Source organism: Aquarana catesbeiana, linkage group LG07 (genome assembly GCF_042186555.1).
Source record: "Aquarana catesbeiana isolate 2022-GZ linkage group LG07, ASM4218655v1, whole genome shotgun sequence".
NCBI classification, from domain to species: domain Eukaryota; kingdom Metazoa; phylum Chordata; class Amphibia; order Anura; family Ranidae; genus Aquarana; species Aquarana catesbeiana.
The window spans coordinates 38254475-38268146 of NC_133330.1; the positions used below are offsets into that span (position 1 = coordinate 38254475).

The following is a 13672-nucleotide window of genomic DNA, read 5'->3' on the forward strand; positions in this document are numbered from 1 at the left end:
TTTTAATTTGAAATTTGTCAGTTAGAAGCAATCCCAGGTTATGTGACAGAACTCTTCTGTATAGCTAATGTAATAAAACCAAATATAGAAATACTGGGATAATTATTAATTAGCAGAATGATGATGGGAAGAATTACTTTGTTTTGGCATTTATAATTAAAACTGGTGATGGGACACAAGTGTTTGTCAGTTACATCAGGCAGCCAATGAGATCTAGGCATTCCTCCCACACACCTGATTCATGTCTCCTGCTGCCCAACTGCCAGTTGAAGGAGTGAGCTGAGATTATATTTGAATAATAAAAATGTATCCAGTATAGAATTCTCTCCATTTTATTACATTATAATTGAATGAAATCCTACATACCTTCTGCGTGTCTCTGTCTGGGTTTTAGGTGAATGCAGACAGTGTTTAGAACTGCCCTGAACCCCCGCCTGATAGCCTTACACACCCCCCTACGAGGGGCTTTGGGCTGTGCGGGGGGCTGGTTTTCCGCTATTAAGGTTGCAACCATTTTCGATTGCATAATTGGGTCTCCTTTGATGATAAACAGAAGATCCGCTGACTTTATCGCACTTCTCTCGCTATGAAAACGCGCTATTATAAAATAATAAGCAACGTGTCTCAGAGCAACAGAACTCACGTCCTTTCCACACAAGAGAAATTCTGAGAGTGAGCCCAGCTCCTGCCAGAGCTCCTTATATCAGGACTCTCCCACTGTGACATCATCAAGTCACATGTGACATGCCCATATATGGGCATGTCACATGTGACATGACCATATATGGGCATGTCACATGTGACATGCCCATATATGGGCATTTCACATGACCTTTTTCTAACTGACAAAGAATTCAAATTTGTAAACATGTTAACCCTTTGCTGCCCAGGACAATTTTGACATTTCTCACACACTTGTTAAAATGAACATGTTTTTTAGCTAGAAAATGGCTTATAATAACCAAACATGATATATTTTCTGAAAGCAGGGACCCTGGAGAATTAAATGGTGGTTGTTGCCATATTTTATGTCACACGATATTCACGCAGCTGTTTATTAAATGCAAATTTTCAGGGAAAAATACACTTGAATGCATTTTAGTGCACACAAACACCGTGTAATACTTATTTTATTTTTATAAAATATAAAACATGAGGTTAAGATTTATAAATGCCCAAAAAGTCAAGATTTAATACGTTTTGACATTTTTTTCTAACTGACAAAAAATTCAAATATGAATATGGTCATATCACATGACTTTTTTTTTTTTCTAACTGACAAAAAAAATTCAAATTTGTAAACATGTTAACCCTTCACTGCCAGGGACAATTTTGACATTTCTCACACACTTGTTAAAATAATCATGTTTTTTAGCAATAAAATGGCTTATAATACCCAAACATGATATATTTTCTGAAAATAGAGATTTGGAGATTTAAATGGTGGTTGTTGCCATATTTTATATCACACGATATTTGCGCAGCTGTTTATTAAATGCAAATTTTCAGGGAAAAATACACTTGAATGCATTTTAGTGCACACAAGCACCATATAATACCTATTTTTTTTTTTTTAATATAAAAAATTAGGTTACGATGAGTAATTAGATACCCAATAAGTCAAGATTGAATAATTGTGCACGTCTGAGAAACAATTTATTTTTATTTTATTTCATTTAAATATATTTTTTTACACTTTAAAAAAATAATAATTTTTTATTCAACTTTATTGATATATAACAAAAAGAAAAAAAAAGTTTTGACCAGAGATGAACCCGTAATCAATAAAGTGTATCTCATAAAATTAGAATATAATCAAAAAGTTAATTTATTTCAGTAAGACCCCTTTCACTCTGGGGCGTTTTTCAGGCGCTTTTGGGCTAAAAATAGCACCTGTAAAGTGCCTGAAAAACGGCTCCCCTGCAGTCTCAGTGGGAAAGCCTGAGGGCTTTCCCACTGAGGCGATGCACTGGCAGGACATTAACCACTTAACAACCGGCCCATAGCCGAATGACGGCTGCAGGGCGGTTGCTTAACCCCAGGAGGGCGTACTATGACGTCCTCCCAGAATTCCCCTCTCGCGCGCCCCCTGGGGCGCGCACCCGAACATATGCGTGACCAGGCCCGGCGCATCACGGATCCCGGTAAATGGGCGCTGATCGCGGCCGTTTACCATGTGATCGTGCCGTCAAATGACAGCGCGATCACATGTAAACAGACCGGCGTCATCTGATGACGCCGGTTCCTCTCCTCCCCCTCTCCTCCCCTCCTGTGTACCGATCGGTACACTGTGAGTGGAGAGGGGGATGGATGGATGGCTGCAGCGCTGTGGGCTGGATGTGTAGTGCCCACAGCGCTGCATAGTGACATCCAGCCATCCATCCATCCATGCTCAGCCATCCCCACTACTATGCAATGCTGTGCAATACTCTGCAATGCCCCACATTACCCTGGAATACCCCGCAATACCCAGCCATACCCCGCAATACCCCGCCATACCCCGCCATACCCCGCCATACTCCGCAATACCCCGCCATACTCCGCAATACCCCGCCATACTCCGCAATACCCCGCCATACTCCGCAATACCCCGCCATACCCAGTCATACCCTGCCATGCTGAGCCATACTCAGCTGTACTCGGCCTCTGTATGTGGCCAGGCTGTGGAAGTCTCACACATGTGGTATCGCCGTACTCAGGAGGAGTAGGAGAATCTATTTTGGGGTGTCATTTTTGGTATGTACATGTTATGTGGTAGAAATATTGTATATATGGACAACTTTGTGTTAAAAAAAAAATGCGTTTTAACCACTTCCCGCCCGCCCGCCGGCCGTCATACAACGTCCTTGACTTTGTGCGGGGATATCTGAATGATGGGTGCAGCTACAGGCATCATTCAGGTATCAGCTTTTTCAGCCGGTGATTCCCTACACCATAAGAATGATCATAGCGGCTGTTCCATTGCTTGATCTTTCTTACGGGAGGCGAGAGGGGATGTCCCCCCCTCCTGCGCTTCTACCGACTCACCGCTATGATCGAAGCCAGGATCGTTTTTTTTTTTTTTTATTTCAGGCTTCCCAGCCTAGAGGTGAGATGTGGGGTCTTATTGACCCCATATCTCACTGTAAAGAGGACCTGTCATGCCATATTCCTATTACAAGGGATGTTTACATTCCTTGTAATAGGAATAAAAGTGGTCAAAATTTTTTTTTTTTTGGAAAAAAGCATCAAACTAAAATAAATAAAGTAAAATGAACAATAAAAAAAAATAAACATTTTTTAAAGCGCCCCTGTCCCTGTGTGCTCGCATGCAGAAGCAAACGCATACGTAAGTCCCGCCCACATATGAAAACGGTGTTCAAACCACACATGTGATCGGTAGAGTGAGAGCAATAATTTTGGCCCCAGACCTTCTCTATAACTCAAAACATGTAACCAGTAAAAAATTTTAAAGCGTCGCCTATGGGGATTTTTGAGTAGCAAAGTTTGGCGCCATTCCACAAGCGCATGCAATTTTGAAAGGTGACATGTTGGGTATCTATTTACTTGGCGTAACTTCATCTTTCACATTATGTAAAAACATTGGGCTAACTTTACTGTTTTGGTTTTTGTAAAGCACAAAACTGTTTTTTTCCAAAAAAAAAACGCGTTAAAAAAATTGCTGCGCAAATACCGTGCGAGATAAAAAGTTGAAACGACCGCCATTGTATTCTCTAGGGTCTTTGCTAAAAAAACATATATAATGTTTTGGGGTTCTATGCAATTTTCTAGCTAATAAATTATGATTTTTACATGTAGGAGAGAAATGTCAGAATTGGCCTGGACACTCCAGAACGCCTGAAGGTGCTCCCCTGCATGTTGGGCCTCTGTATGTGGCCACGCTGTGTAAAAGTCTCACACATGTGATATCACCGTACTCAGGAGTAATAGCAGAATGTGTTTTGGGGTGTAAATTGTGGTATGCATATGCGGTGTGTGAGAAATAACCTGCTAATATGACAATTTTGTGGAAAAAAAAAAAAAGTAAAAAAAAACTTGATTTTGCAAAGAATTGTGGGAAAAAATGACAACTTCAAAAATCTCACCATGCATCTTTCTAAATACCTTGGAATGTCTTCTTTCCAAAAAGGGGTCATTTGGGGGGTATTTGTACTTTTCTGGCATGTTAGGGTCTCAAGAAATTAGATAGGCCGTCAGTACTTCAGGTGTGATCAATTTTCAGATATTCACACCATAGCTTTTGGACTCTATAACTTTCACAAAGACCAAATAATATCCACCGATTTGGGTTATTTTTGCCAAAGATATGTAGCGGTATAAATTTTGGCCAAAATATATGAAGAAAAATTATTAATTTGCAAAATATTATAACAGAAATTAAGAAAAATGTATTTTTTTACAGATTTTTCGGTCTTTTTTCTTTTATACCGCAAAAAATAAAGAACCCAGCGGTGATTAAATACCACCAAAAGAAAGCTCTATTTGTGTGAAAAAAAGGACAAAAATTTCATATAGATAGTGTTGCATGACTGAGTAATTGTCATTCAAAATGTGAGAGCACCAAAAGCTGAAAATTGGTCTGGTTAGGAAGGGGGTTTAAGTGCCCAGTTGTCAAGTGGTTAAAAAAACTCCTGCAAGCAGCATCTTTGGAGCGGTGTGTACACCGCTCCTCCACTGCTCCTGCCCATTGAAATGAATGGGCAGCGCGGCCAAACCGCTGCTAGCGGCCAAAAAAAGGGTTAAAACCACCCCGCTAGCGTCCGAATACCTCCGCAAAAACGACGGTAAAGCGTCGCAAAAAATAGCGTGAAAGCGGCCTAATTGCATTCAAAAAGTGATATATTTTATACAGATGTGTTACACACAGAGTGATATATATGGTTTACAGCTCAGAAAATTATAATATTACATATAAAACAATAAAAATATAAGACCAATAAAAAAAAGGATTTTTTAATACAGAAATGCTGGCTTAGTTAAAAGTCTGTCCATGTACAGTACAGTATAGTAAGTCCTAGCATGACCCCATAGACCTCTATGGAGGATTCTCAGTGTATGAACAACAAGTCCCAGCATGTCCCCATAGACCTCTATGGAGGATTCTCTGTGTATGAACTACAAGTCCCAGCATGTCCCCATAGACCTATATGGAGGATTCTCTATGTATGAACTACAAGTCCCAGCATGTCCCCATAGACCTCTATGGAGGATTCTCTGTGTATGAACTACAAGTCCCAGCATGTCCCAATAGACCTCTATGGAGGATTCTCTGTGTATGAACTACAAGTCCCAGCATGTCCCAATAGACCTCTATGGAGGATTCTCTGTGTATGAACTTCAAGTCCCAGCATGCCCCCATAGTTCTCTACGGAGGTCTCTCTGTATGAACTACAAGTCCCAACATGTCCCCATAGACCTCTATGGAGGATTCTCAGTGTGTGAGCAACAAGTCCCAGCATGCCAGCTCTCCTTGTAGTCTCCCTGGTGGGGTCTCTGTATTACACACACTGCTGACCCCAGAAACTGACTTCTGATTACTTTATATGAGAAGTATAGGTGATAGACTGGTGTTTCATCAGAATGTGTAACGGAAGTGATGTTCCATCGCCGCCATCTTGCTACACCCCACACTGGGCCACAGTACACATACAGTGAAAAAGCAGGAAGCGAACATCTTGTTACACCCAATGGAGTTATACATTTCACTGTTATTTTTAACAGTAAACTCAACTTATATCGTGAAATACAGTATTTACAATTCTGTCAGACTGTGTAGATGTTGATTTTTGAAAGCAGCAGTGTTCTGTCAAATTATAAAACCTGTGAGACCAGCAGGCTTGCCGGTGCTTTCAAAAATCAACATCTAAACAGTCAGACAGAATTGTAAATACTGTATTTTACTATATATGCTGAGTTTACTGTCAAAAAATAACAGTGAAATGTATAACTCCGTTAGGTGTAACAAGATGTCCGCTTCCCGCCTTCTCGCTGTATGTTTACTGTGGCTGAGTGTGGGGTGTAGCAAGATGGCGGCGACGGAATATCACTTCCGTTACACATTCTGACAGGTCACCGATTCTCACAAAACACCGGCTATTGCCTTCAACAAAGATGGCGCCGGAAGAACGATGACATCACTTCCTTTCCAGGAATCATAGTTAGTAAGGTTGAATAAAGACACCAGTCCATCCAGTTCAACCTGAGTGAGTGTGTCTACAATCATTCCTATTTTTATTTAAGGTACCCATATAGCGCCGCCAATTCACGCAGCACTCGTACTGCGTACACCCACATCGGTCCCTACCCTCAAGGAGCCTACAATCCAAGGTCCCCAACTCACATTCATATACTAGGGCCAATTTTGAACAGAAGCCAATTAACCTACCAGCATGTCTTTTAAGTGTGGGAGGAAACCGGAGTACCCGGAGGAAACCCACGCAAACACAGGGAGAACATGCAAACTCCAGGCAGGTAGTGTCATGGTAGGGATACGAACCAGCTACCCTTTTTACTGCTAGGCAAGAGTGCTAACCACTACACCACTGTGAAGTCAGTGTTTCTCAACTCTAGTCCTCAAGGTGCCCCAACAGGTCATGTTTTTCAGGCTTCCCATTATTTTCCACAGGTGATTTGATCAGTTTCACTGCTATAGTAATTACCACAGCCGTTTCATCTGAGGGAGATCTTGAAAACATGACCTGTTGGGGTGCTTTGAGGACTGAAGTTGAGAAACACTGCTCTAAGTTGTAAACAAGGAAGTGAAGGGAGAGGAATGGAGGCGGGGCTGTGAGCAGACATCCAATCATGGCTCAGCAAGGAGGAGCGATCTCTTCTTCCGGGACCAGTGGGAGATGAGTGGGGGGGGTTCAGTGTTGGGCCAGATATTAAGAGGGTTACAGTGGTGGGAATGATGAGCAGGGGGGTTCAGTGTTGAGACAGATGAGAAGGGGGTTCAGGGATGGGACAGAAGAGCAGGGGGGTACAGCGGTGGGGCAAATGTGAAAGGAGGTGCATTGGTGGGACAGATGAGCAGGGGGTTACAGTAGTGGGGCAGAAGAGCAGGGGGAACAGAGGTGGGACAGATGTGCAGGAGGTACAGTGTTGGGGCAGATGAGAAAGGGGGTTACAGTGGTGGGGCAGATGATCAGGGGGTACAGAGGTGGGGCAGATGTACAGGGGGAACAGTGAAAGGGCAAAGGAGAAAGGAGGTAAATTGGTGGGACAGATGAACAGGGGGTTGCAGTAGTGGGGCAGAAGAGCAGGGGGAACAGAGGTGGGGCAGATGTGCAGGAGGTACAGTGCTGGGGCAGATGAGAAGTCTATCACATAAAATCCCAATAAAATGCATTTATGTTTTTGGTTGTAACATGACAAAATGTGGAAAATGTAATGGGGTATGAATACTTTTCAATGCAATGTATCAAACTTATGATCTACCAAAACCTCCAAATCCTTCTCTACTATGGATCCCCCCACATAGCCAGGAAGGGAATCACATGGTTCCTATGATAGGTTCATAGTGATCTTTGACCAGGACATAACCATGCAGGGACCACATGGCCCCTATAGTAGGTTCATGGTAATCTACAACCAGGACATAGCCAGAAAGGGATCACATGGCCCCTATGATAAGTTCATAGTGATCTCCGACCAGGGCATAGACAGGAAAGACAACAAGTGGAGAGGCGCCTCTGGGTGCAGTCGTTTTTATGAATAAAATTACTTTTAATAAAACAAAGGTAAACTCACATTTAAGTAGTTAAAACAAGCATAATAGTATATGTCAAGGATGGCGCCGGTCCTGTGCCTGTAGACAGTCTCTGCCGTGGTGTAGACAGCTCTTCCGGATATAATAAGCCAGCTTCATACACAGAGGAGCGGCCTCAGAATGAGGCTTGGAGCACACGAGACCTCTGGCTGCAGGGGGGTGACGTCATCAGCAGTGGACGCGCTTCCTGGGCATGCACGCTTGGATGGTTAGCAAGCCGCGCCCCTTTTTCAACAGACAAGTTTACTGGCCATGCTGAGAGGTTTACATAGGGAGAGGGGGAGGAGACTGGGCGGGGACAAGAACTGAGGGACGGAGAACCAGGGATGTGTGAGAGGGAGAGTGGGAGGAGACTGGGCGGGGACAAGAGCTGGGGGATGGAGAACCAGGGATGTGTGAACAGCCCAATGCAGTGGGGGATGATAGTGACTTAAGTGGGCGGTGCAGGAACGGAAGAAACGAAGGGGGACTGGAGGTGTCACCAGGGGAACTATGTGACCTGGAGGTAAAAGAACGATGTGGGGGAGGGTGAAAGAGAAAGAAGAAAGGAGAAAAAAAGTGAAAAGTCCCTAGAAAAGGGAAAAAAATGAAACAGCAGGAGGAAGGGGGAGGAGGGGGAAGAGAGAGGGGGAGGAGAGGGGACGGAGGAGGGGAAAATGGGTGAAGACTGTGAAACGTCTATCTCACATGTCTGGAGATCAGTACCTATATAAAAATCTAAAAAGTGAAATATATCCTAAAGGATCCTAAAAAATATATGTACACACTAAATGTGTACATATGTGACATGCATATAAAAAACACTATAATATATAGATGAAACAAATAGTTAGAAATACCTTACAAGACATGTGAAAGCTGAACATAATGATCAAATAAAAAGAATACATGTATACTAAAAATTCATGTATACAAAAAATTGCACTAATGTGGACAATATGAAGATTATAATGTATGACTAGTAATGAAAGTAAAAGAAAGGACCGTCATTCACGGAACCCATGGATAGTGGATGTCAATATTATAGGAAGTCCATGGTAATAGAAAAATGGAAAAATTTACATGTATACATAAAAATAGAAATAACATTAATATGGAAATAACAGTGTATTATTAATAAGTGGATATCAGATGATATGAGTGGCTGAATAGGCATTGAAACAATATTGGAAAAAAAGGGAAGGACCATGAATTACGGAACCCGTGGATAATGGATACCTGTGTAGTTGGAAGTCCATATACTATATTCTCAACAGTGATGAGACTGGGAGAGGAAAGAGTACCAAGTGTTACAGTACGGTGGAAATTTCCATTCCTTTGTTCATACCCCCAGGTGAAAGAACATCTAACTGATAAATCCAGAATGTTTCGCGGGCACATAGTTTCTTGAAACGTTCTGCAGCTGGTAGAGAGTTAGGAATTTGTTCAATAACCCACACTTTGAGCCCTATGGTGGATTTTTGGTGGGCATGGAGGAAATGTTTGGGCACGCTATGTGCAATCTTCAGGGGATCAATCCCGCCCTCAATAGATCTCCGATGTTCACCAAACCTAGTCCTAAGTGCTCTTATTGTGCAGCCTACATACAGTAGGCCACAGGGGCAAGATAATCCATAGATCACAAAGTCGGAGGAGCAGTTGTAAAAATCTTTCAACGTGTAGGTGACCCCTTTAGTGGTGAATGATTTCTGACCATGGTGAACAAACCTACAGGTTTTGCACAAAGGTTTACGACACTGAAACATCCCAACTAATGGGATAAGTACAGGTTTGTTGGGAGAGCAGTGTCTAGACCGAGTTTTACTGGGGGCTATTTTCATCTTGAGGTTGGGAGCTCTACGATATGTGACCTTGGGTTTTTCAGAAAGGTATGGTTTTAACAGTGGATCTTGTAATAAGATATTCCAATGATCCGCTAGGATTTTTTCCATTTTTCTAAATTGATAATGGAAAGTGGAGGTGAACCGCACTGTGTGATGATCGGGGTCCCGGGATGGTTTCGGAGGTTTGCCTTTTAAATAGTGCTTGAAAGCCTGATCGGTAAGGGCTGGAGGGTAGTCTTTGTCTTTGAACTTGTTTTTTAGCAGAATACTCTGGTCAACATAGTCACATTCCGGCAGAACTGTCCCTTTGGAATGTTGTTGATCCACTGTGGGAGGTGACAACTTTTATAGTGTAGAAAAGAGTTTCCCGCGGTTGGTTTGACATAATTTTTGGAAACAATAGTGGATGTGGTCACATCAGCACTAAGCTCCAAATCAAGGAATGGCAGCATGTCAGGACTGGCAACGGAGGTGAAAGAAAGGCCATATTGATTGTCGTTGCAGTATTTTACAAAATCGCCAATCACGTCGACATCATCATCCCAAATGATGACGATGTCGTCGATATAGCGACCAAAAAACACTATATGACGTGCATATGGGTTATTGTGGAGAATGTGTAGATTCTCCCAATAGCCCATAGCCAAGTTGGCATAGGAGGGCGCAAAATTAGCCCCCATGGCTGTTCCCTGTATCTGTTCATAAAATTCTTCATCATATTGGAAGTAATTGTGTGTTAGACAATACGAAGTAGCTTCCAAAATGAATGCTGCCTGGCGGGGATTAATGAGGGGGTCTTCTGCTAAGAAGTGCTGAAGTGCCATTAGGCCAAAGGCATGGGGGATCGATGTGTACAGTGAGTTCACATCAAGTGAGAGCCAAGAGTAAGATGGCTCCCATTTGTATGCCGAAAGAAGTTCCATCAAGTGAGTCCCATCTCGGATATAGGATTGTAGTGTTCGAACAATAGGCTGGAGAAAATGGTCAATGTATAAGCTAAGACCCGTAGTGACGCTGTCCATAGCTGCCACTATGGGTCTGCCGGGAGGGTTGCCTAAGCTTTTGTGGACTTTGGGGAGGTGATAAAAATAGGGCATTTGGTAAAAATCTTTGAGAAGAAAGGACTTGTCAACTTTGTTGAGGATATCATTCTGAAAGGCCTCGGAGACCAAACTATTGACCTCTTGGCATACTCAGAGGTTGGGTCTTTATTAATTTTATGATAAGTGGAAGTGTCGGAGAGCAGCCTTCTGGCCTCTGTGACATAATCTATCTGGTCTTGCAGAACAATTCCACCATCCTTGTCCGCTGATTTAATAACCAAATCCTTTGCTTCCATTAGCGATTTTAGTGCATTAATCTCTACAGGTGACAATTTGTGAGTGTTGGTGGCTTTGGAGGATTGGCAAAGCTTCTGAAATTCTGAAAATACAACCCTATAAAAACTCTCAATGTATGGGCCCTTGGCTTGTGGAGGATAAAAGATAGATTTTGGCTTGAGAGTGGTATGGATGATGGGAGGGGAGGTGGCAGGGTGTTGGGTGAGAAGATAAAGCAACTGGTCATCAACCATTTCATCAACAGGTGAGGTATTCTCCATGTCATCCACTGGACCGACATCAAATGAAAAAGTGTCCAATGAGGGGGAGGGGGATGATGTGGGTAGAATAGAATTGGCCTGTATATTCTTATTCTCTTTTGAGTGGTAGTAGCGTTTTAACCACTTCAGCCCCGGAAGGATTTACCCCCTTCCTGACCAGAGCACTTTTTACAATTTGGCACTGCGTCGCTTTAACTGCTAATTGCGCGGTTATGCAATGCTGTACCCAAACAAAATTTGCGTCCTTTTCTTCCCACAAATAGAGCTTTCTTTTGATGGTATTTGATCACCTCTGCCGTTTTTATTTTTTGCGCTATAAACGGAAAAAGACCGAAAATTTTGAAAAAAAATGATATTTTCTACTTTTTGTTATAAAAAAAATCCAACTAAATTTTAGTCATACATTTAGGCCAAAATGTATTCGGGCCACATGTCTTTGGTAAAAAAAATGTCAATAAGTGTATATTTATTGGTTTGCGCAAAAGTTATAGCGCAAAAGTTATAGCGCCTACAAACTAGGGTACATTTTCTGGAATTTACACAGCCTTTAATTTATGACTGCCTATGTCATTTCTTGAGGTGCTAAAATGGCAGGGCAGTACAAAACTCCCACAAATGACCCCATTTTGGAAAGTAAACACCCCAAGGAAATTGCTGAGAGGCATGTTGAGCCCATTGAATATTAATTTTTTTTGTCCCAAGTGATTGAATAATGACAAAAAAAAAAAAAATTACAAAAAGTTGTCACTAATGATATATTGCTCACACAGGCCATGGGCATATGTGGAATTGCACCCCAAAATATATTCAGCTGCTTCTCCTGAGTACGGGGACACAACATGTGTGGGACTTTTTGGGAGCCTAGCCACGTACGGGGCCCCGAAAACCAATCACTGCCTTTAGGATTTCTAAGGGCGTAAATTTTTGATTTTACTCCTCACTACCTATCACAGTTTTGAAGGCCATAAAATGCCCAGATGGCATAAACCCCCCCCCCCCCAAATGACCCCATTTTGGAAAGTAGACACCCCAAGCTATTTGCTTTGAGGCATGTTACATAGTTACATAGTTACATAGTAGGTGAGGTTGAAAAAAGACACAAGTCCATCAAGTCCAACCTATGTGTGTGGTTATGTGTCAGTATTGCATTGTATATCCCTGTATGTTGTGGTCATTCAGGTGCTTATCTAATAGTTTCTTGAAGCTATCAATGCTCCCCGCTGAGACCACCGCCTGTGGAAGGGAATTCCACATCCTTGCCGCTCTTACAGTAAAGAACCCTCTACGTAGTATAAGGTTAAACCTCTTTTCTTCTAATTTTAATGAGTGGCCACGAGTCTTGGTAAACTCTCTTCTGCGAAAAAGTTTTATCCCTATTGTGGGGTCACCAGTCCGGTATTTGTAAATTGAAATCATATCCCCTCTCAAGCGTCTCTTCTCCAGAGAGAATAAGTTCAGTGCTCGCAACCTTTCCTCATAACTAAGATCCTCCAGACCCTTTATTAGTTTTGTTGCCCTTCTTTGTACTCGCTCCATTTCCAGTACATCCTTCCTGAGGACTGGTGCCCAGAACTGGACCGCATACTCTAGGTGCGGCCGGACCAGAGTCTTGTAGAGCGGGAGAATTATCGTTTTATCTCTGGAGTTGATCCCCCTTTTAATGCATGCCAATATTCTGTTTGCTTTGTTAGCAGCAGCTTGGCATTGCCTGCCATTGCTGAGCCTATCATCTACTAGGACCCCCAGGTCCTTTTCCATCCTAGATTCCCCCAGAGGTTCTCCCCCCAGTGTATAGATTGCATTCATATTTTTGCCACCCAAATGCATTATTTTACATTTTTCTTCATTGAACCTCATTTGCCATGTAGTCGCCCACCCCATTAATTTGTTCAGGTCTTTTTGCAAGGTTTCCACGTCCTGCGGAGAAGTTATTGCCCTGCTTAGCTTAGTATCGTCTGCAAATACAGAGATTGAACTGTTTATCTCATCCTCCAGATCGTTTATGAACAAATTAAATAGGATTGGTCCCAGCACAGAACCCTGGGGAACCCCACTACCCACCCCTGACCATTCTGAGTACTCCCCATTTATCACCACCCTCTGAACTCGCCCTTGTAGCCAGTTTTCAATCCATGTACTCACCCTATGGTCCATGCCAACGAACCTTATTTTGTACAGTAAACGTTTATGAGGAACTGTGTCAAATGCATTTGCAAAATCCAGATACACCACGTCTACAGGCCTTCCTTTATCTAGATGGCAACTCACCTCCTCATAGAAGGTTAATAGATTGGTTTGGCAAGAACGATTCTTCATGAATCCATGCTGATTACTGCTAATGATATCGTTCGTATTACTAAAATCCTGTATATAGTCCCTTATCATCCCCTCCAAGAGTTTAGATACTATCGATGTTAGGCTAACTGGTCTGTAATTCCCAGGGATGTATTTTGGGCCCTTTTTAAATATAGGTGCTACATT

General features: G+C 42.4%; 1 protein-coding gene across 1 annotated transcript in view; it reads right to left on the minus strand.

Annotated features, from left to right (window-relative positions):
- Nucleotides 1–7942, minus strand: part of LOC141102947 (SRSF protein kinase 3-like) — a 76140-nt gene extending 68198 nt beyond the window's left edge. The window contains exon 1 of the mRNA XM_073592006.1: nt 7750–7942. The gene's annotated coding sequence lies outside the window, so the exon portion shown is untranslated. The remainder of the gene's footprint in view (nt 1–7749) is intronic.
- Nucleotides 7943–13672: the final 5730 nt, after the last annotated feature.